Source organism: Chiloscyllium plagiosum, chromosome 12 (assembly GCF_004010195.1).
Source record: "Chiloscyllium plagiosum isolate BGI_BamShark_2017 chromosome 12, ASM401019v2, whole genome shotgun sequence".
NCBI classification, from domain to species: Eukaryota; Metazoa; Chordata; class Chondrichthyes; order Orectolobiformes; family Hemiscylliidae; genus Chiloscyllium; species Chiloscyllium plagiosum.
This window is the reverse complement of record NC_057721.1, coordinates 41,232,823-41,253,237: the sequence shown is the minus strand read 5'-3', so window position 1 is coordinate 41,253,237 and position 20,415 is coordinate 41,232,823. Positions and strand designations below refer to the sequence as shown.

Genomic DNA, 20,415 nt, shown 5'->3' with positions numbered 1-20,415 from the left:
AAATTTGAATGATGGGAAAAATTTCCACAAAATTTTGTCCTGAAGTGTCGTCCTATGATGAAGTGAGGAGAAATGTATAATACATTTTGTAATAATTTTGCCACAATGGCACAGCAGTTTTAAAGGAAAGAATGAGTAGACTTTATATTTTGTAAATAAACATGACAAATCATTTCTATTGCATCTTGTTACTTGCACACGATGCTCTGGTGGTTAAAATGACTTGTGACTTTTCTAGCACTGCAGCCTGATTAATTTTTTTTTTTAAATCTTGAGTTTAATGAAGATAGTGCACATTAAGTTATAACGGTCCTCTGTTATTTGTTCTTTGCTGGCTGTCTGGATGTTATGTACCTTGGAAGCTGTATGTAATATACTGCACGACCCTGTATGGAGTAATTAGACTGATTCATGCTGTTCTGACATCTTAACTTAATTTGACCTACTAGAAAACAAACCAATACTGCATGAAATGCATTCCCATCTGCCTCAAAAACTGTGACACATCACACATGATTCACACACTGCCCACTCCCTCCCCCAGAAGCAGCCCCCTCTTGTTTATGCTTCATTCCTAGGAGTAAGTCCTTCAACACGCTTTGAAGCTCGTGGTTGCAGTGCTTTCTGTTTAAGCTAACCAGATCACCAGTGCCTACTGGAGAGAGAGGAGCAAGATTTAAGAAGTTTAAGATTAAATGATATTGACAACTGGATTTAATTTGAGTTGGTATGTATATATTAATTCCAGAAATTACCTTTATTTTGTTTTTGAATAGAAATTAGTAATCAGATTTCTTTGGTGTTATGTTTGAGTTCTGATATTCATAAATTTTTGCATCGAAATGTCACGTTTTCAGTGGATCCACTGTCCCTTTATTTAAAGGAGCTTTGCTGTCCTAATCAGAACATTAAACACAAGAATTATTCACATTGTGAATTTTCATAAATTTGTACCTGTCACCAAGATTAAAATGACAATTGTTGGAAGAAAAAGTGATTTTTTTCATACTTAAAAAATCAATTTCCAATACTTTCCATCCAGAAGAGTTTCTGAAACTAGAGCAGGTCAGTGACCCATAACCACTGCTTACCTACCCAAACAGCTTCCAACCCACACACCCCTGCCTGATCCTAATTATCTTTCTCCCGCATACACACAGTTTCACTCACATACACACAGGCAAAGAAGACAAAATTAAATGCAGAATGAAGTGTCAGGAAAAAGCACCTGTTCAAGCAGCCTGTTTTTAGAGGATCATATACTATTATAATGAAGTTTTGTATAATTTGAAATTTGTAGATATCTAATTTAAGCTTTGTATTTTTGTACATTGTCCTTAATGTAGTTACCATTTTGTGTTCGAACTTGATTGCAGCATTCAGGATAGTTTTGACAAAGCTAGTAAATGACAGAAAAGTATTGTAATAAATTGATTAGCTAACCATATATAGTTTAAATTTAAGACTGATTCCCATTATTAGCCAACAAGTTAAAAGTATTAAAGGTTTAATGTGCAGGTAATAAGTCATTTAAATGTATTTAATAACCTGGCTATTAAGAAAACCACTGATTCCAGTTTTGATACTATATCATTGATGTATAAAAGGAGTTGCTGACGGTAAAATTTCAGGTTTAAGTCTAACTGCAGTTTTGAGTTTAGCCTTTCTACATTTTTTGTGATCTTAATAGGAGGAGGAATTTGGAATACAAACAGGTTTTCTTATTCATTAATAAAATCTTCATAAACCACATTTGTGGGATAATCTCTCATCCCATCGTATAACTAACCAGACTATTTCGATGTCACTATAGCGTTAAATAATCTTGCCAGATTGTCTTCTCGTTTACGTGCAGGAAGAGACAATATAAATAAAAAAAAAGGTCTAATGACTGCATTGCAAGTTGTAGGCCCACTTCAGGATGTACTCCCAGTGTGCGATGGGGAGGGGAGAGGGGAAACGTTCAAAGAACCGCCAGGCATTTCCCTTATTTGGAGGAAGGCCATTCCTCTTGTGTGTAAAGGCAGGGGAGTTTCCTGCTGGTAGCGGCTGGAGGCAGAGTCTGGGCGTATTCTGGCATTTTTTTTTTGAATGGATGCCCTTTTCCTAACCCCAGCCTAGCCCCGATTGAGAACTTGGTGTAATGTGTAAGGGTGGGACATGTGATTGGCAGGCTGGCTGCTGCAGGAGAGTCGGCGATTGGCCGTCACTGACTGTCGCTTGTCTATAACAGGAGCGGAGCGTGTGCTCGGGGGCTGAGTCCCCGCTACAATCACACGGAGATATTCACTCAGTGTCTGCATCAGCGAGCAAGCGGTGGGCGCTCTAACACAGCGCAGCGCAGGCAGCCAGCTCTATACCAGCACCCGGAGGGGGGGAGAGAAAACCCTCTCAGCCGCACCTACCGCAGACCCCTCTCACCCCGCATTATTCAGCCACTTAGCTGGCCGCTCAGTTTTAAACCACGATTTAAAAATCCTTCCTTCTCTTCTCTTTCCCCACCGAGAGTTCACGGGACGAAACAAAATGCTTTAAAACCACCAGCAGCGACGTGTGTGGTCTGAGGTTTTCTTTTATTTATTTTTACTTTTTTAAAACATTATTATTGAACAGGGATGAAATAGCGACTTCCTTAAGACAGCAAGTTGCAAGCAGTGACATCCAGTAGCAGAATTTGTTGAAAACTTTTTTAACCCAAAAAAAATTAACAAAACGCAGTAGCGTAACGGAGGGGACTTCCAGCCAGCAGCCTGCCATGAGGAAATACTGTCGAAAGAATGCCTGACCATCACGATGACTTAATCAGACCGGGTGAGTTAAAACAGTCATCAGTAACTTGTACTTTTTCTTCAATAAATTGTTAATGTACCAAGTGATTTGTTTTCTATAGAATAGATTTTTTAAAGATTAGACTGCATGAGAATGACAGCTAATTGTGTATATTACAATGTGTAAGCTGTCTGACAGGGCTGGGGTAAAGAAACGTGCACTCTGTGACATATAGATTGTCCTCTATCGTTTATAATTTTTGGGTGACATTCTCCTCCTTTCCCCCCTTTCTCCTCCCACTCCCCCCCTTTCTCCTCCCTCCCCCCCCCCCCCCCCCCGTTGAAAAGGAAACCAAAGGCAAATCTCCAGTTCTGTGTGAAACCTATGCTGACTGTTAGTCACAGGAGCTTGGGGGGAAAGCCTACCACGTTTTTCATGAGCACTTAGGTGTGTGTCTTTAATAGGCTCCAGTGTCTGAAAGGTTAATGTGTAATAGTTGTAAATCATGTTTGACTCAATAGTTGTACATTTTTTAAATGAGGGAGGGGTGATTAGGAAATACAGGGGAGCAGGGGTCAAAATGAAACTAGAATTGAAGGCAGCCTGATACACTAAGGTAAAGTGTTGAACAGGAAAAGAATAATAAAGGAGCAGCAATAAAAGTTGGTTTAAGATAAGCTTAAGTGTAATGGTGAAGGGTGGAGTGACTCTCAACACTTGTAGAAATGGTGGAGCCTTGGCGCCAATCTATCTATGCCCTTATTAAAGGTGTGGTCCAATACCATGGAAGTTTCAATTTGTGAGAAAGTTTAATTGCTGCTGCCTTGCAGGTTGACAGTTGATGCATGTCAGTTGACAACAGGCCAGACAACATTCCCAAGTTACCTGACATTCAGTTAAGATTTTTAATTGTGGGAAATGTTGGTAAAACAAGTTCTAAACATGTTTTCTTTTCATTCCCATGTAAACTATAAGAACAATTTGTAAATGTGATACTGGTTGGCATTTCTGACTTTATATAAAGGAGGTCAGGTTATTTTTAGAAAGTTAGATTAACTTTACAATTGTGGTAAGGAGCTTTTTTTTTTACTGGTGAAAATTATTTCCCTTTACTAACGAAAGAAAACTTCTCCCAAAAGCCAGTGTTCCCCTGTTTAAGTTGTCTTGATAAAAATACCTATGCCAACAGAAGATTGTTTAAAATCTCTCAAACAACTTCCACCCATTAGTACAAGGGTACAGGAGAATTGGGCACTAATCACAATGTTGATGACACCCATCTCACTGCCCACTCACAATCTGGTATTCTCAGTTGCACAAGAAAGCAAGCTGGAGGCATCATAAATAGAGGAGTGTGTATCTCAGTTGAACATTTTTATGTGGCACAAAGATCATAAGTTTGTGGGCGTGTCAGGTACAGTTAGTGAATTGAACTTGTCTGTCGTGGGATGAACTTATTGTTGCACTGACACTGTCACCAACTACCAAAACTACTTGCAGGAGGTTGTCTAAGCAACCATAGAATTGGAGAATTTTATAACTTAAGGTTGTTTACACCTGCTGGTTGCCTGGAAGGACTATCCATTTCATTCCCTTGCCCTCCATTTTTCCCAAGCGTTTCTTTATTTTTCAAATTTATCTTTTTTTAATATTTAGCAACAAAAAGCTATAATGGATTTTATTCCACCACGTTTTCCAGTAGGGCTGTCTATCCCTAACAGCTTTTGTTTTAAAGGCAAATAAATTAATATTGCTTCTTAGTCACCCATAAAAAGGAAGGCATCATTAAAAAGCAGAATTTAAGATATCATAATGAAGCCAACTTTCAATGTGACAAATGGGGTTTTAAAAAAGTTTTAGTTGCTCTATTTGGCATCTTCTTGTTGCATTCTCTTCTAACAATGAATCTTCAATTTCTCTTGTTCCTCGTGCTGACTAAAATTTTTCAGCGCTAGAATCACCTTGACAAATCTCTTCTGTAACATTTCCTGACATGTCCAAGACTGGTTAGGTTGAAGTTTGTCTATTGTATCCAATCATTTTTTAAAAAGTTGAATTGCTTCTGTTTTGTTTTGGCATGCAAGAACTCATCTGGATGATCAGTTGAACTGAATGTGCCTCTTAAAGAGGGTGAAAGTTGCAAAGGCCTAAAGAACGTATAGACCCAAGAATGTCACAAACAAAAATAATTTTCTTTAGAAGTCTAATAGACAGAGAACATGTAATGACAAGAGTTACTTGGCTGAATGAGGAACGTTGGGATTTTGCAATCTCCATCTACAGCTTGCTTGTCAGAAAAAACTAGCATCACAGTAAGGCTTCAGGACCAGAAAATGATCTGCTCCTGCTTGTATCTCCCTAAGGAGATCTGCTGTCATGGTATGCCACACTTGTCTGTCATGCATCGTTCTCAAGTTCACTATAGCTTGTCTGGAGCCATTCTATGCTGTCCACTGTTCCACTACACCTTGACCCTTATTTCTGATGCCCTTCATTTTTGTCAGCTCTGATTTATTTCTTCTGGATGCATTGCTTGTGCCATTTCATTTACCACCTCATTTGTCTTGTGGTCTCTAAGGATTTTCCTGGCTTCCATATTTCAAAGACATCCCTTTTACTGTTCCTCAGTAACATATTGGTCCAGTACACTTTTTTTCTACTCTGGCAGAGGCATTGGCATCCCACACGTCTGTTGGCGAACTGATGCTGGAATCTCCATCAGCATGGGACTGCTGAGCAGCAGATACTCCCTCTTCAAGTTCTGATGAGAGAGAACAGTAGCCAAGACCCGGTTCTCAGATTTTCAGAGTTAGGGTACACAGTTTATGATGTCACTTTAAAATTCTACAATACTGAAGTTTTCAGTCATGAAAATAAAGGGCTCTTCTCTTGCCATGTTGAATGCTAAGTCAGCTAGTGTTCGCTTGTTGTGTAATGGATGTAATTCTTAACTTTGCTGAGACCTTATCTACTTGTTCATGTGAGATCACATTAGTTTTTAAGGGCTTCTTGAATTGTTCTGCAAGTTCTGTCAGCGACCTAGAGGTGCCTGTTCAGGCCAAGTATTACTGAAAGTCATGTTGGATACTTAAGTCAAGCTTTCACTAAGTTAATGGTTAAGAATCATCATGCTGACTCAGTCACCTCATACCATGTATTTTTGTTATTAAAAAAGGCACAAGGATCAGCATTGATGCTAGCGTAAGGGTCAGTGAGTTTAACCATAGAGTCAATGTGAGGACCTATATGTCTTCATACATATAGGTGTGATATTTTTCAATTTCAAAGTTTTAGAGAAGTGGAACTTGTTAATGTTAGTGGTTAGACAATAAAATTGCCCATTTTTTGTTTTGTATTTTCATGCCCAATAAGTAGGATTCCTTTGAGGGCTCTTCAGTGTTTTTGGTTTGAACGTTCTCTAGATAGTTGTTGTGATGGAATGCCCACCTACAACAGAATGAATGTGGGATAATTTCAATGAACATCACTATGAATTGAATTGTGATCCCTTTTCATGTAAGTGAAAATACTGAGCAAGTCAGTCCATGCAACACCTTCAGAAAATGAGACTTTTGTGGCACAGTTATCTCCATTGTGAAGGGAGAAGTAGATATGTATGTAACCTATGAGTGTCCCATTCATGATATCCCTGCTCTATTCTTCAATGCAATCATCATTTAAAAGTATTTCTTTCCTTTTGATTACCTTTTATATCAGATAAAGAATGTAATAGTTTGTATTAGTTTCCCATCTTACCTTAAAAAATCTAAGGTTCTTGCTAGAATGAGATTGCTTGGACTTCTAGCTTTTGCTTCTATTGTGACAGTCAGTGCAATGAATCACATGTTCAAGTGATCACAGTTGAAATTGTCATAAACCATTTGTGTGACAACATTTGCATGTGACAGGAATAATGAGATAATGCTAGCTTCAGGAATGTATTTTGCAATGACTTGTGGTGTGGAGTTGTGGAGATCTTCTGGCTCACTCCTTAGCACGTTCCACATTTTGATGGAGATTTACCTACAAACATAAAACACATTCTAGCCTTTTCATCTATGCTCCTTTTATAGAAAGTAAGAGCACAATATCCCCCAATCTGGCCTGTGGCTGCAAATGACAGATGTCCTGCTTCTCAGAATCTCCAACGGTGATCTCCTGCTTTCCATCTTCTATTGGGGGGAGGGAAAAGGGAGCTCTAGCCAAAACACCTTACTAATTTACAGTAAAGCTGTTTCATGATGCCTAATACAACAATCATTAAAATGGGCATGGGTATCTCACACATTCATTCAGAATGTTCTGCTAACTCTTCAGGACTATGTTGCACACTCAGGTACATCCCACAATGTTATTACTAGAGTTGAAAACCCTATAGAGTGGTGCATCATCGGTTCCTCTTTGGAAGTGACCATTTTCTTTTTTTTTTCACCCCCCTCTATGTAGTTTGTATAAGGTTTTTACACTAACATGGAGCAAAAAATATTTTGCTTGTAAAAACTGGATGACTTGGAAAATGAGCAAAATATCCTTTCCAGTTTCTAAATTTCGGTTTGAATTCTGGTCAAACAAATCTGAAGATTCCCTTTGTCTGTGTGTCTGTCTGTCTGTTTCTCATTCATAATGTTAGCAAGTGTAAACAACGGTGCAGTAGGGACCATTCTCCTACAGGTCAAGGGATAACCAACAACTGAAACTCTGCACACTGTGGATCACTTTATTATTCTCTAGGTATTAAGTATGGCAACTACTGCTCTGTTTCTTGTTCTGCATCCCAAAACTCACTCACTCCACTGAGAATGGTGAAGGGAAAATTGACATGTTTTTATGAAATTGTGGTTGAAGTAATTTGCTCAGTCTTGATAGGTGGGATATTATAACACATTTGCCTGCTGAATTTCAGTTGTTAGTGTTTGCTCTGTGGAGGTGACCAATATGGAAAAATGTTCTGTTCATCATTGCCATCTGTGGGAATCCTTGTAAAGCATATTTTTTCAATGTATAATAAGTGGTGTTATGCCTGACTTCAGTATCACTGATTCAGATTGTCAAACACGTCATATATTCTTGTGCTTAACTGAATCATTAGTTTCAAGGGGCACTGTTTCACTTAAAATTGTTTAACAGATTTATTTTAGTACCCAAATTTATGCATATTACATCAGAACACAGCCTGTCATTTGGATATGGCATGATGTATTGAAAATGATACATGCTTTTATATCTTTAAGTCAAACATTAGTTGTCAAGAACTTTTTTTTGTCCAGAAGTCTAATTTGTTCTGTTTTTTTAAATATGGAACTTCTGCAGCTGTACTACATCATGCCAGGAGGATATTGTCTATTTATCAAGCTAGTGGTGTTAATCTGGAGTTGGTTAGTCTTGATAAATTCCAGGGTAACATGTTTTTTTTCATTTTTCCCTCCCTTAATAAAAGATTGGTTCCCTGATTTTCCCCAGTATGTTACTATTGCCTCACAGCATCAGGGCCCAGGTTTGATTCCACCCTTGGGTGACTGTCTCTGGAGAGCTTACACATTCTCCCTGTGTCTACGTGGATTTTCTCTGGATGCTCTTGTTTTCTCCTATGGTCCAAGGATGTGCAAGTTAGGTGGATTGGCCATGGAAATTAAAGGTTTACAGGGTAGGGGTGGGTCTGGCTGGGATGCCCTTCAAGGGTCGATGTGGACTCAGTGACCCTAATGGCCTGCTTCCACTCTGTAGGGATTCAATGATAAGTTACCAGTTCTGGATTTGATGCTTGGACATTCATGAGCTGGAACATCCAACTATCATGTTGTAACCGAGAGCAATGTAGTACCAGACCACTTGCTTTCATCATTGATTTTGAGATTTTATTTGTAATTTTTGTGTTCTAACCTTTTTTTATTTGCAATCAATTATAAAATTCAGATGTTCTGTTACTATACCATAATGTTATTTCTTCCACTGTTGCTGTATGTATGACTGTTCCAGTATTCAGAGGCATTGTAAACTAGCAGTACCTGAATAGATGGGTGCTTTTCTGACTTTGACCACAACAAGGTGTAGTATTACTAAGTGTCTTCTCACTATTTTTACTTGTGTATACTTACTAATACTGATTCTTTAACTGGAATGCAAAGCCAGCTCTGAAGGGAAATTTTTGCCCACAACTACTTGTACATCAGAAAATTCTGCCTCCTTAAATTGTTGCCTGACTGTGCTAACACTTTCACTGTTTTGTAACTTAACGCATTCTGATCATCCAACATCTTAGTATGAATCATTGCTTTGTCATTTGTGTACACCTTTCTCAACCTTTAAATGTTAAGCCAATACTGCACCTTAGCCTAGTGGTCCTTTTAGGGACTGCACACAGCATCCATTGCCTTTATGATATAAATCACTTTAAGAACAACCAGCAGTGAAGAAACATTTATGCTGACCAGGGACCATCTGAACAGGCCCGTTAGTTAATAAGTCAGAGTACAGTGGACAGTTGTTTCTAAACAGCTAAATATCTTGTCCCAGTGTAAACTGCTAGTAGGCATTTTTGCTACTTTTAACTTCTTCTTGCTCATTCTCAAGGGGAAAACCCCACATTGAAACCAGGCTGAAATCAACTGGCTGGAGCTCTGTCTGGGGGCTGCATGTCCCACTGTTCTGTCAGAAGAATGTGTGTGCTGGGCAGCAGACTGCAAGGTGAAAAATGTTAATGAAAATAAATACTGAGGGAAAATATGTGCAAGAGTGCCCTTTTTAATTTTATCTTAAGATGGTCAAAAAAGTCCCTAGTACTGTATACAGAAGGCACTTGCAGAGATATTTTTGGCTTTGAGTTGATACCTGAGAAATTCCAGTAATAGGACAGTTACTGACTCACTATTAATTAAATATTTAATTTGAAATGGTTCACCACATTTTTGTGTGAACTGTCTACTGTACATATTTGAGTAAAGCTTGCACTTTTTACACTGACACAGCACTAATGTGTGCTGTTGGTGCCACTCTATGGCAAACTATGCACCCCTTAATTAATCTGAAGCCTGTGGATTCTAAATGTTACTTACTCTGAAGGATCAAAAATGTTGTTTTTCTGCAGATCCTCTTAGTCTGTTATTCAGTGCATGCCCACTGTCTTCCTTTTGAAAGTCTATCTTGTGACTTATTTGCTTTTCGAAATGCTGTAAAATAGAACTGTGCACAAATTATTCCTCCTATACATTTAAGGTTTATTCACTCATTTATAAGCATTTTCCCAACTTTTAAGATGCGGACTCTTACTATGATACATTTCCAATGATCTCGCCAATGCTCTTCATTACCATACTCGAGATGTGCTCTGCCTCACATCAGGTCACTGTGGGGTTAGGTATGGTGGCTATTGTTTCAGAATTACCTTGCTGTTGCTACCAATCCAACAAGACACACATACTTACTTCCACTCCTATGTCTTATGGTCTTATGAAGTACCTTTTTTTTTTAATGGCATAAGTAAGGCCATTCGGCCCATCGAGTCCACTCCGCCACTCAATCATGGCTGATGGGCATTTCAACTCCACTTACCCGCATTCTCCCCGTAGCCCTTAATTCCTTGTGACATCAAGAATTTATCAATTTTTGCCTTGAAGACATTTAGCGTCCCAGCCTCCACTGCACTCTGTGGCAATGAATTCCACAGGCCTACCACTCTCTGACTGAAGCAATGTCTCCGCATGCATCAGGAGAAAGTGCAGGGCCAAGGTAGAAAACCTATGAGATGCTAATCAGAAAATGAGTGTTTTGGAGGAGAAATGTGGCATTACTTTAGAGTTAGGAGGAAATTCTAGAGAATGCAGCTTAGGTAGCTGAAGGCAAAGCTGGTGACAGACCGCAGTGAGAATAGCATACACAGATCAAGGGTTTTGGAAATTCATGAGCCAGGAAAGATTTGAAATGGGGGCTGACGCCAGCAGAACTAAAATTCGAGCATCACATCTTGAATTTAACACACTCTCTAGCCAAGTCTAATTTTAGTGATCAAGTAGAGAGGGGATCAGTGGGTGAGAACTGGGTGTAGGATTTAGGACCAGGGAAACAAGGATTTTGGATGACCAAGTTCATGGAGGATAGACTAACTGGGACAAGATTGGAATGTCCTAAATTGGCAACAATGATGGAATAAATGATGGCTTAGGTAGCAGACAGCTGGCTCCACTACACACACAGCCTGATGTTGGAGAAGGAAGTGGCCAGATTTGAGATTGAAGATGTCACATCAACAGTTTCATGTACTTGGGTAGGATAGCAATTGCAAATATCAGCATCAGTCCGGGACAGTTCTTGGGCTTGGCATGGGATTTGTTGCAATCTTGTGTTAACTTCAGCCTTTCCGGTGTTTAGCTGGAAGAAATTGTGGCCTGTCCAAAGCTTGATTGACATTGAAAACTTCCAGATAGTTGGTGCAGAATGAGCTGGTATGATCCGTTTACAATCTATTGAAAGTGATCTTCTGTCTGTGGATGAAGTCCTGTGGGCTGGGTGCAAATCAGCAAGTAAAGCTGACCCTTTCGGATATAATTGAAATGAAACCTAGTATTGCTGAACTGGGTTATTTTAAATTGGCTGGTATGTTTAGTTCAAATGTGTCAAGACATGGAGAGACTGCACAATTCTCCATGAGTATTTAATTTGGTTCAGTGGCAGCAATAAAATATAATTGGACAGATTATTTAAATATAAAGTTCTGGGACAGGTAGGATTAGATTTGAAGGGACACTGTGTTCAAACACTTTGTAGGAGAAAGGAAAGTTGCAACGGCTTGGTAATTTGAAAGGACATAGAAATTGATTTGTGGACTTGTAAAGATGGTAACTTATAGCAATTTCAAAGGGGAAGGGACAATATCTTGGATAATGGAAATATTTACAGTTTTGACAAAATGAACCTATATATATGTAAGGCCATCAACATAAGATGTCGCAAGGCACTTTGCAGATGTGATAAATAAGATTTGATAATGAACCACAAGGCAATATTAGGACAGATAATCAAAATCTTTACCAAACTGGTACATTGAAGGTGGATAAAGAAGCGGAGATTTACTGAAGAAAATACAAATTGTATATGAAGGCATGTTGCTAATTTATAGAACAGTTAAAATTGAGAAGCTTCTGAGCACAGATATGTTGAAGAGTGTAGAACTTAGAGCTACACAAGGGTATGGCCATGGATGGATTTGCAACAAGGATGAACATTTCTTAACCAGCTGCCATTGCAGGCAATGGGTGAAAGGTGAACAAGGTTGCTGGATAAGGATTTCAACTGATGTTGAAGCAGAGTAGGATTTTGGTTTGAATGATTAGAAACTCTCCCTTTTATGACACCAAGATTGTGAGCAGTGTGAATCACTCTTTCTCAGGAGAGTTGGAGTCAGGAACTATTGAACAGTTTGTACAGGCTGAAGATTGTAACTTCAGTCTTTCCAATAATTCTCCTCCTGTATGGATGTATAGCAGTCCTTAACAAGGTTGAAAGTATTGAGAGGTATTGGTTAAGTAGAGCTGGGTGTTGATGTCTTGCAAATGTGTGAAAAGAAGTGCTGTCAACTAGCAAGGTGATCGAAAAAGAAGGTACATTGTCAGTAATTTAATGGGAATGGATTGAGGATGGATGTTATTCCAAGATGAATGAGCAACCAATGCATTTTGGTATGTAACTGTTTGACTCGATGAAGTAGAGCACAGAGGAACCATACTGGGGAAATGTCGAGAGCAAGGCTTTGGCTGGGAACAGGGACATCAAGAATGGAGCAAATGGTTCAGTGAAATATCTGTAGAAATATTGGAGTGAATGGAAGGCTAAAAGGCTAGGCAACGAGGAGTTTGAAAGTGAAGTTGGGTGTTTTAATCATTTGCTTCCAGCGCTTGACTTGGAAGTGTAGGATTCTGGCAAATGTTTGGTGATTGACCTTGTCTGTCAAGCCCAGTGGATCAGAAGCACTTTGGCTGATGACCAGCTTGACATGTGGCTGTGGAAAATCAAACTTCTGTCAAGAGAAGGCCAAAGATCCTGGGAAGGTGATGGTTTTGTTTCTACTCAGTGACCGGGTGTAGATGCTAGCAACAACAGCATTTCATTGCCTGTCCCTAATTTTCATTGAACATTATGATGAGCTGTTTTTTTGAATTCAGAGGAATGGGAAAAGTGGATACCGCAAACAAACTCTTTAACTTTCTCACAACCTGAGAGATGAAGGGAGGGACAGTATCAGAAATCTTGGTTTTGACAGCAATGATTTTGAAATAGAAGGGTTGGAGCAAGGTAAGTATTACAACGAAGAAAATATCTTTGAGGGATAACAGGATGATGTGATCTACTCCCCTTCAGATTTTACTTCAGATTGGTACCAAAAGCAGAAAAGCTGGGTGGTTTTAAATTTCCATTCTGAGGTTGGGGAAGAGGACAATTATAACACTAATCATAGCAACCTTAACACAACAGAAATTAGACATCATTTCTGAGACCCTTCCAGCTCCAGACTGTTCAAAGGCTTGTTAATCTCTAACTGGTTATTGCAGCATAGTTACTAAATGAAACTTAGAGCTGATTATAACATTGCAATAATAGAGAAACTTATCTTGACAGCCTGGGAAAAGGGAGCTTAGAATTTGAAGAAGTTTCTGTAATTACATAAGGATTAATGAACACTGATTTATTTAGGATGTGAGCTATTCCACAGTGAGTCATTTGTAACTTGGTTCTCATTCTCAAAATAAATCTGAATGAATCAGCTAGTACTTGAATCAGTCCAATTGAACCCAGTCCAGTTGAAAAGAACCATCTAGAAACCCGATAAAACTTATCAATGTAGGGAGCGTCTAACCCATTTCATTCCGAGTCAGACAGTAGCTTAATTATTTGATGCACGCAATTGCAGCCAGATGGTCAGTCATAATGACATTTAAAAGATATTTCTCATTGACCAGTGAGTTTCTTGTGGGGCTGTTGTGTGTTCCCTGTGTTCATGTTCTATGTAATCATGGTAGAATGAATCAGCACAAATAATTAGGGACTTTTGGGCATCTTGGCATCTGTGGTGTAACTCCAGGACAAGTGAAGTGACTATTCAGTATTGGAGTATTATGAATGATTCAGTTCCTGTTGGTGTGATCCTGCTGACAACAATTTGGTTAGGAGAGCTCAAAATGTATTAGAATGTGGATGTGGTGAGCCTAGTCATCATCGAGGTATTTCAGAGGAAAGCCACATCAACTGTAAAAATGAACTTTGAACTCCAGATCTCCAATAATAGTTCCAGCATTGCTTGTTAGGCTTGGGGCTTCATTTTGATTTCTTTTCGATTTATCTGCCATTGGAAATTGTGGATATAAACTAGAACACAGCTAGTTCTGAAAACAATTGGTGCTTACATTATTTTACCTGTATTGCTGTTTAAGTTTAATTTCTAAATATTGTGCTGTTGCAGATTAATGCCTTATTGCTTTAAATTGCTGCTAGTTAAGCTTTTTGATTAATAAGGATATAAACCGAATCTCCAGAGCAAATGAAATGGGGATGTAAAATTTTAGAAATTTTCAACTAGTGGTTATTTTCCATGTAGAAGCAAGTTCAAAATGGGAAGAGACTACTAAATTTGGTTAATTTCCAGTTTCTCCTTTAATTCCTTTTTCTGCTTTTGTTTTTTTTAAAAAGGTAACATTCAAATAAATAAACTAATAAGTAGGTTACATGACTGTTGTAAAACCTGCCCAGCCTTTTGACCCATTGGCTTTCAATGGAATGAAAATTTGTGGGTTTTACAATTGAGGGGAAATCCACTCCACTAGGTTATTGCCCAGAGGATAGTGAAATTGATCCTTCTGATTTGTTTGTACCAAACTGGCATTCACTCATTTGATTGTGGTCGACTAACTTAACAACTGCTTCCACAAGCTCTGCCCACTCTTCTCTCCTGCAGGTGTTAGTGGTTTGCAGACCCTGAACTGATGAACCTTTTTGTAACCTCCCTGAAGCAACCAATCTTCACATGCATCCTTTTTGGGAGTGAGCGGCAACTTCAGCCGGGAGGATCCACTACTCTACTTTGCTTCCCCTCCAAGATTTTTTTTTCTTCACTTCACTCTAACCTTTTTCCACTGTTGAAGCCATTACAATTGAACCAAATCTTGCCCTCTGTAATTAAAATGCGCATGTTTTGAAATTAGACTTTTTAATATTTAACTTCCACTAATTTCAATTTATCTTGCTCCAATTTTCTTAGACTTGAAGTAATTTATCTGTGCTATTTAGTGTTATATGCACAATAAACTTCCCTTCAACTTTTTGTTTTTGAAGCTTTACAGAATTCAAGCTTTTTTAAATTACTTTGTGCATTCTTTTACTGCATTTGCATCTTCTCTGTCCTCCCTATGCTTGTATAGGTTTTTCTGGCATCTTGACCAGAATCTAATACAGTACCTGAGTGTTATCTGAACAGTGCATTGTAAAGCTACAACATAACCTCTGGAGACGAAGAACTGGAAGTTTTCCCTGCTGTACAGCTCTTTTTGGCTGATAAAATGGAGAAAAGCCACAAGGACAACTTGACAATGCATCCATGCCTTAGCCCTGAGTTTGTTTGGCAGAGGAAAGCCTATGGAGAGGTTGATTCTCCAGCCCTTTCTTTTCCACCTCACTCCTCTTTTGGACATGCCTGCTGCAGTAGTGGAATCTTTTTCTAGCTATTTTGCTTGAGCCTTCCTAGCAATTGGTATATGTCTTGATTAGCTTTCTTCAGTTCTGGTCTCTTTATAGAGCTTGTCAGATTCAGACCTTCACAATGTTGGGCAGTCCAAGTCCGTCCTGCTCATGGGGAGGAGGGAAAGTGTGTATGTGAATGCAGTGTCCCAGATCACTTTTATATGGTGATAGTAAATAATTCCTGCTTCTTGGGCTATCAACAATAATAACTTGTTTTTTTTTTTCAAGGCTGTTTGTGATGAGATCAAGGATTTTGGGAAGAAGATAGGTTTCTCAACCTCATTCTCCTATTAGTAATGGTCGAATGGTGGACCAGAATTGAAAGGCCGAATAGCCTAATTCTGTTGCTATATCTTCTAGTCTCACTCATTAGTGAGTGTACAGCACATGGGCATGAAATGGTGTACAGAAAGGACCTGAATTTGCACACTAAAGGAAGGCTGAGTGGAATGAGTCAACTGTTCAGTATCTTTCCAATAGCGGCAGCAGTAGCTGATGTTAATCAGAAATTCATTCTACCAAACCTCTTTTTTGAAGTTCATTTCTCCCTTTTAACACCAATTTAAAGTTCCAATCAACTCCAAGAAAATCTAGGTTGTATGCCTTCAAATTACTACATTATCCGAAAGTGTGTGTGGGGGGGCGGGATGAGGAGGGGAGTTGACAATTCCTGGGGAAAAATCTATTGAGGCACTTTTGAGTTGGGATCCAAATAATGAATGTAGTTTAGAAGCAAAAGTACTGCAGTGTTCCACTCAACACTTCCAATCAATTGGAATATTACAGTTCCCTTTGGTACTCCTTTTAAAGCCAGTTTCTAATCTAATCACCTGTCTGGTGACAGTTTGGTTAAAGAGTTGTTACATCAAGAGACTTACAATTTTGACTTTCAGCAAACTTGGATCATGGAGCATGTGGCTTTCTAACTTATCGGTAACATCCTCAAATAGGTAAAGACTCCTTGGGAAATGCTGTTATTAATTCTAGATGGATGAGCGAGTGATGTTACTGAGAATTATTGTCTGTTTGAAATATTTAGAATGGAGGGGTTATTCTAGGATTCTGCTGCCAGTGGAACTCCAGTGGAACGTTAAGTTAGAACAACCTAAACCCAAACTTCCTCTGAGCTTTTGGTCATTCTGCTGTAACACATGGTGTTGTTAATGTGAATTCACTAGAATGTGATTGACAAACTGGGGACACTTCCTAAAACGCACACTTTTAAAGTGTGTATTTGTTATAATGTGATTCCAGCCCCATTAGGTTAAAAGGTGCTGCTATTACACCATTTTCTTATAACTCGAGGTTGCACGAGAATGGGACTCCCGAGTTATAGCAGAACTGATTGACTGTAACTCATTATCTCTTGTGTTACTCATTTCAATTCTGCAAGGCCACACCCATCGCAGTACTATTTAAGGGCCAGAGAGAGCCAACATTCCCCAGTTTGTTTCGTAACTCTCCCATACACCATCTGAGACTGAGGGTTTAGAAGTCTTTATTTAGTGTTCTGATTAAAGATTTTGTCACATTTTGCTTTTGAGAACTGACTTCCCCTCTATTTGATTAAGGTTTTTTTCTTTATTTCTCCAATCACTTGCCATCCATATCTTCTAGATTCTTGGTATATCTAATACCTCTTGATGTCCTTCAGCAAACTTTGTATTTTTTTTCTTCCTTTTACATAACTTTCTCCTCTTTAAATTTGTCCTATTTATCATCATGATTGGCTTAAAATTAAAAAAATAAGCAATTTTATTGCGTACTGCGTTTTTAGCATTTTCCTATTTAATTTCCATTTAATTTTGCCTGCATTCCTCTTTGAAATTTAATCCCACTTTTGGCCTGAGGTTGATTGCTACATACTTTTTTTAAATTGTCCTTATTCTTAAAAGTTGCTGCAATGAAATGAATCTCCCCCCAGTCACTAAAGTGAATTGGGTCCAGTTGCAAATGACCCTTTTGTGTGGTTTATTTTGTACCAGTTTCACTAGTCCTGATGTCACTTTAATTCAGTCTACAATGTCTCAATTATGGAGACATTCAACTGAAGTGGAATTATCACTGAATTTAGGGCCATCGATTGGTGCTGCCTCTTTACGTACCAAGTCCCACCCTAATATTTTGCAGGAGCAGCTTGGCCTGTTCTGTGCTAGCTGGCGTTATTCTCTAGAGGTTGGAAGACTAAAACTAGACTAATCTGCATTACTGGTTTAATCAATGTTATGATTGCTGCCTTTATACTACAGCTGTAGTCTGCCCACCAATAGTGGGGTGATAAAGAGGGAAGGTGCATTGAAATCTAAAGTTCCAAGAAATGGAGCACTAGTAACTGGAAATGATTTTAGGTGTTGGTATTAGGTGGTGCAAAGCCATGAGAAGATAAACCAGGGCAAAAGAATGCATTGGGGACCAGAAGCCTGTACTTGCAAAATATTTACAACTCTAGTTTTTGAGTAAACCTGGATTGTGAAAGGTGAATGATCAGTCCTAAAGTTGTTGACTCTGGAGGTGATAGCATTCAGTAGGGGCAAGTGTGCAACCAGAAACCAATTGAGAAGTGTTCCATTTTATAAATGGTATGAAAGCACTCCTCTACTTAGATGGGCTCCAGTGTGTGACTCCTGCTTTAAAATATCTAAACTTGAGAAATTAGAATGTGAAGAATTCATAAGGCAAGAAATATAAGCAGAAGCTATAATGTTACATTGAAAATACCTATTACAATCACATCACAGTAAATTAATACGAATTCAATGTTTCACAAACTTTGTTCTTCAGGGATCTTTTAGTTGAGTTGCATTTAACGGTGAATTTGACGTCAGACTTGGGTATGACAGGGCTATGACTTTAACCACTATTATAGTAAGTGAATCTGTGAACAGCACGTATCTCTGTTGCATGTCTGAATTTTGCTGTTGCATTCTAACTTTTTTTTTGTTTTTATTTGCTATAGATACTACAACTGAAACTCAGGCTACCAGCTGAGCAATAGCTATAGTAGTACAACAGTTCCTGGCCTTCCAAGTAAGTACTTTTTATTACCTGTTCTATTCCACCAGTTACTGTGTACTTGAACATAAGACTTGTCCCTCATCAGTCCAGATACCAATGCTGTAGGCAACATGAATTCTATTCTAGTACAGGCTCTGGTCGACTATCCAAATAAACAGCTAGTTCTGAAACATAACTACAATGGAAATTGTGAAGTTTGTGAAGAGGATCTTTGTTACCTTAATGTGTAAAATGTTCAAATCAATATTTAAAAACTTAAGGTTTCAAACAAGTTATTTTAAATTACCCATTTTCCCAAAGTTGGTATCCTCTAACTCATTCCTTCATTTTCAGTTGCTCAACCAAGAGGCCAGGCTACCTAAGAGCACATTGAACATCCCCAGATGCACCTTACTCACATTAATACCATTCCTGCCTGAAAAATTAAACTTCGTTTCCTTGTAACTTCATATGGACTTCTTACTGGAGACTTTGGCTGCCCTCTTAGGGTATAATTCACTAGCTTTTCTTGCTTGCTATTATTTAGAGGTTTTCTTACTTTTTGATTGTATACATCATTCAATAGCATGTGGAAATTCAGGATTAATTGACAAATACAAAATTCATTTTCAAAAGCTGAAGACTCTTATTTCGATTCATGGATTTGTGATTGTTTGATTGGAAAATAACAACAGGCTATGTAGTAGGCAGATATTCAATGAAGCTCTCTTCCTGTCTTAACCCAGTGCACGTATATAAATTTCCAGCACGGCTCTTTCAATCAGGAGTGGTCGCCTTCACTTTTGTCCCCTTTAGCCCTCCAGCACCTCGTGCAGTGATTGTCACAGTTGCAACCAATTCCACTGGTGTTCCTCAAATATCAGTGCTGGGACCTCAGTTTGTAATTTATATAAATGATTTGGATGAAAACTAAGGTCTAATTATGTTTGCAGATGATACAAAAATTGGAGTTGTGGATAATGAGGAAGCTTGTCAATGGATGCAGTAGGATATAGATCAGTTAGAAAGTTGAGTGAAGAAATGACAGATTGAGTTTAATCTGGTTTAGTGTGATGTGATGCGTCTTGGGAGGTCAAATACAAGAGGAAAGTATACGGTCAATAGCAGGACCCTTAGGAGCATTGAAGTACAGATCTTGTGCAAGTCCTTTGCTATCTGGGCTTAGGCATGCTTGCCTTCATAGGTCAGGACATTGAGTATGAAAAGTCAAGTCACATTGTAACTATGTAGAAATTTAGGCTGCGTTTGGAGTATTGTGGACAGTTCTAGTCACCACACTGTAGGGATGCTTTGGAGAGGGTGCAAAAGAAATTTACTAGGATGTTGCCTGGGATTGGACTGTATTGACTATAAGGATACGTTGGACGCACTTGGATTGTTTTCAATCGAGCATTAGATACTGATGGGTGACCTGATAGAAGTCTATAAAATTGAGAGGCATAGAAAGGGTGGAAAGTATAAGTGCTTTTCCTGGAGTTGAAATTTCAAATACCAGGGTGCATCAGTTTAAGGTCAGTGGGGAAGTGTTTAAAGGATGTGTGAGGCACCCTTTTTAAACCCAAGGAGTAGCAGGTACCTGGAGCATGCTGCCAGGGAAGGTGGTAGCAGCCGATTATGATAGCACCTTTTTAAGAGGCATTTAGACTGACACATGAACAGGCAGGTGAAAGTGAGGACTGCAGATGCTGAAGATGAGTGGTGCTGGGAAAGCACAGCAGGTCAGGCAGCATCCAAGGAGCAGGAAAATTTGACGTTTCTGGCAGGAGCCCTTCATCAGGAATGAGGCTGGGAGTCTCTGGGGTGGAGAGGGAAATTGGGGGGTGGGGGGGTTGGCGGAGAAAGAAGGTAGCTGAGTGTGCAATAGGTGGATGGAGGTGGGTATGAGGTGACTGCTCAGAGAGGAGGGTG

General features: G+C 38.9%; 1 long non-coding RNA gene across 2 annotated transcripts in view; it reads left to right on the top strand.

Moving 5' to 3' along the window:
- Nucleotides 1–218: 218 nt before the first annotated feature.
- Nucleotides 219–20,415, top strand: part of LOC122555151 — a 29,444-nt gene continuing 9,247 nt past the window's right edge. The window contains exons 1-3 of one of the 2 annotated variants that reach the window (XR_006313190.1): nt 219–727; nt 2,614–2,811; nt 18,449–18,519. This is a non-coding gene — a long non-coding RNA (uncharacterized LOC122555151). Of the gene's footprint in view, nt 728–1,731; nt 2,812–18,448; nt 18,520–20,415 lie in introns of those variants that run through there. The other variant, XR_006313189.1, reaches the window with a different exon arrangement.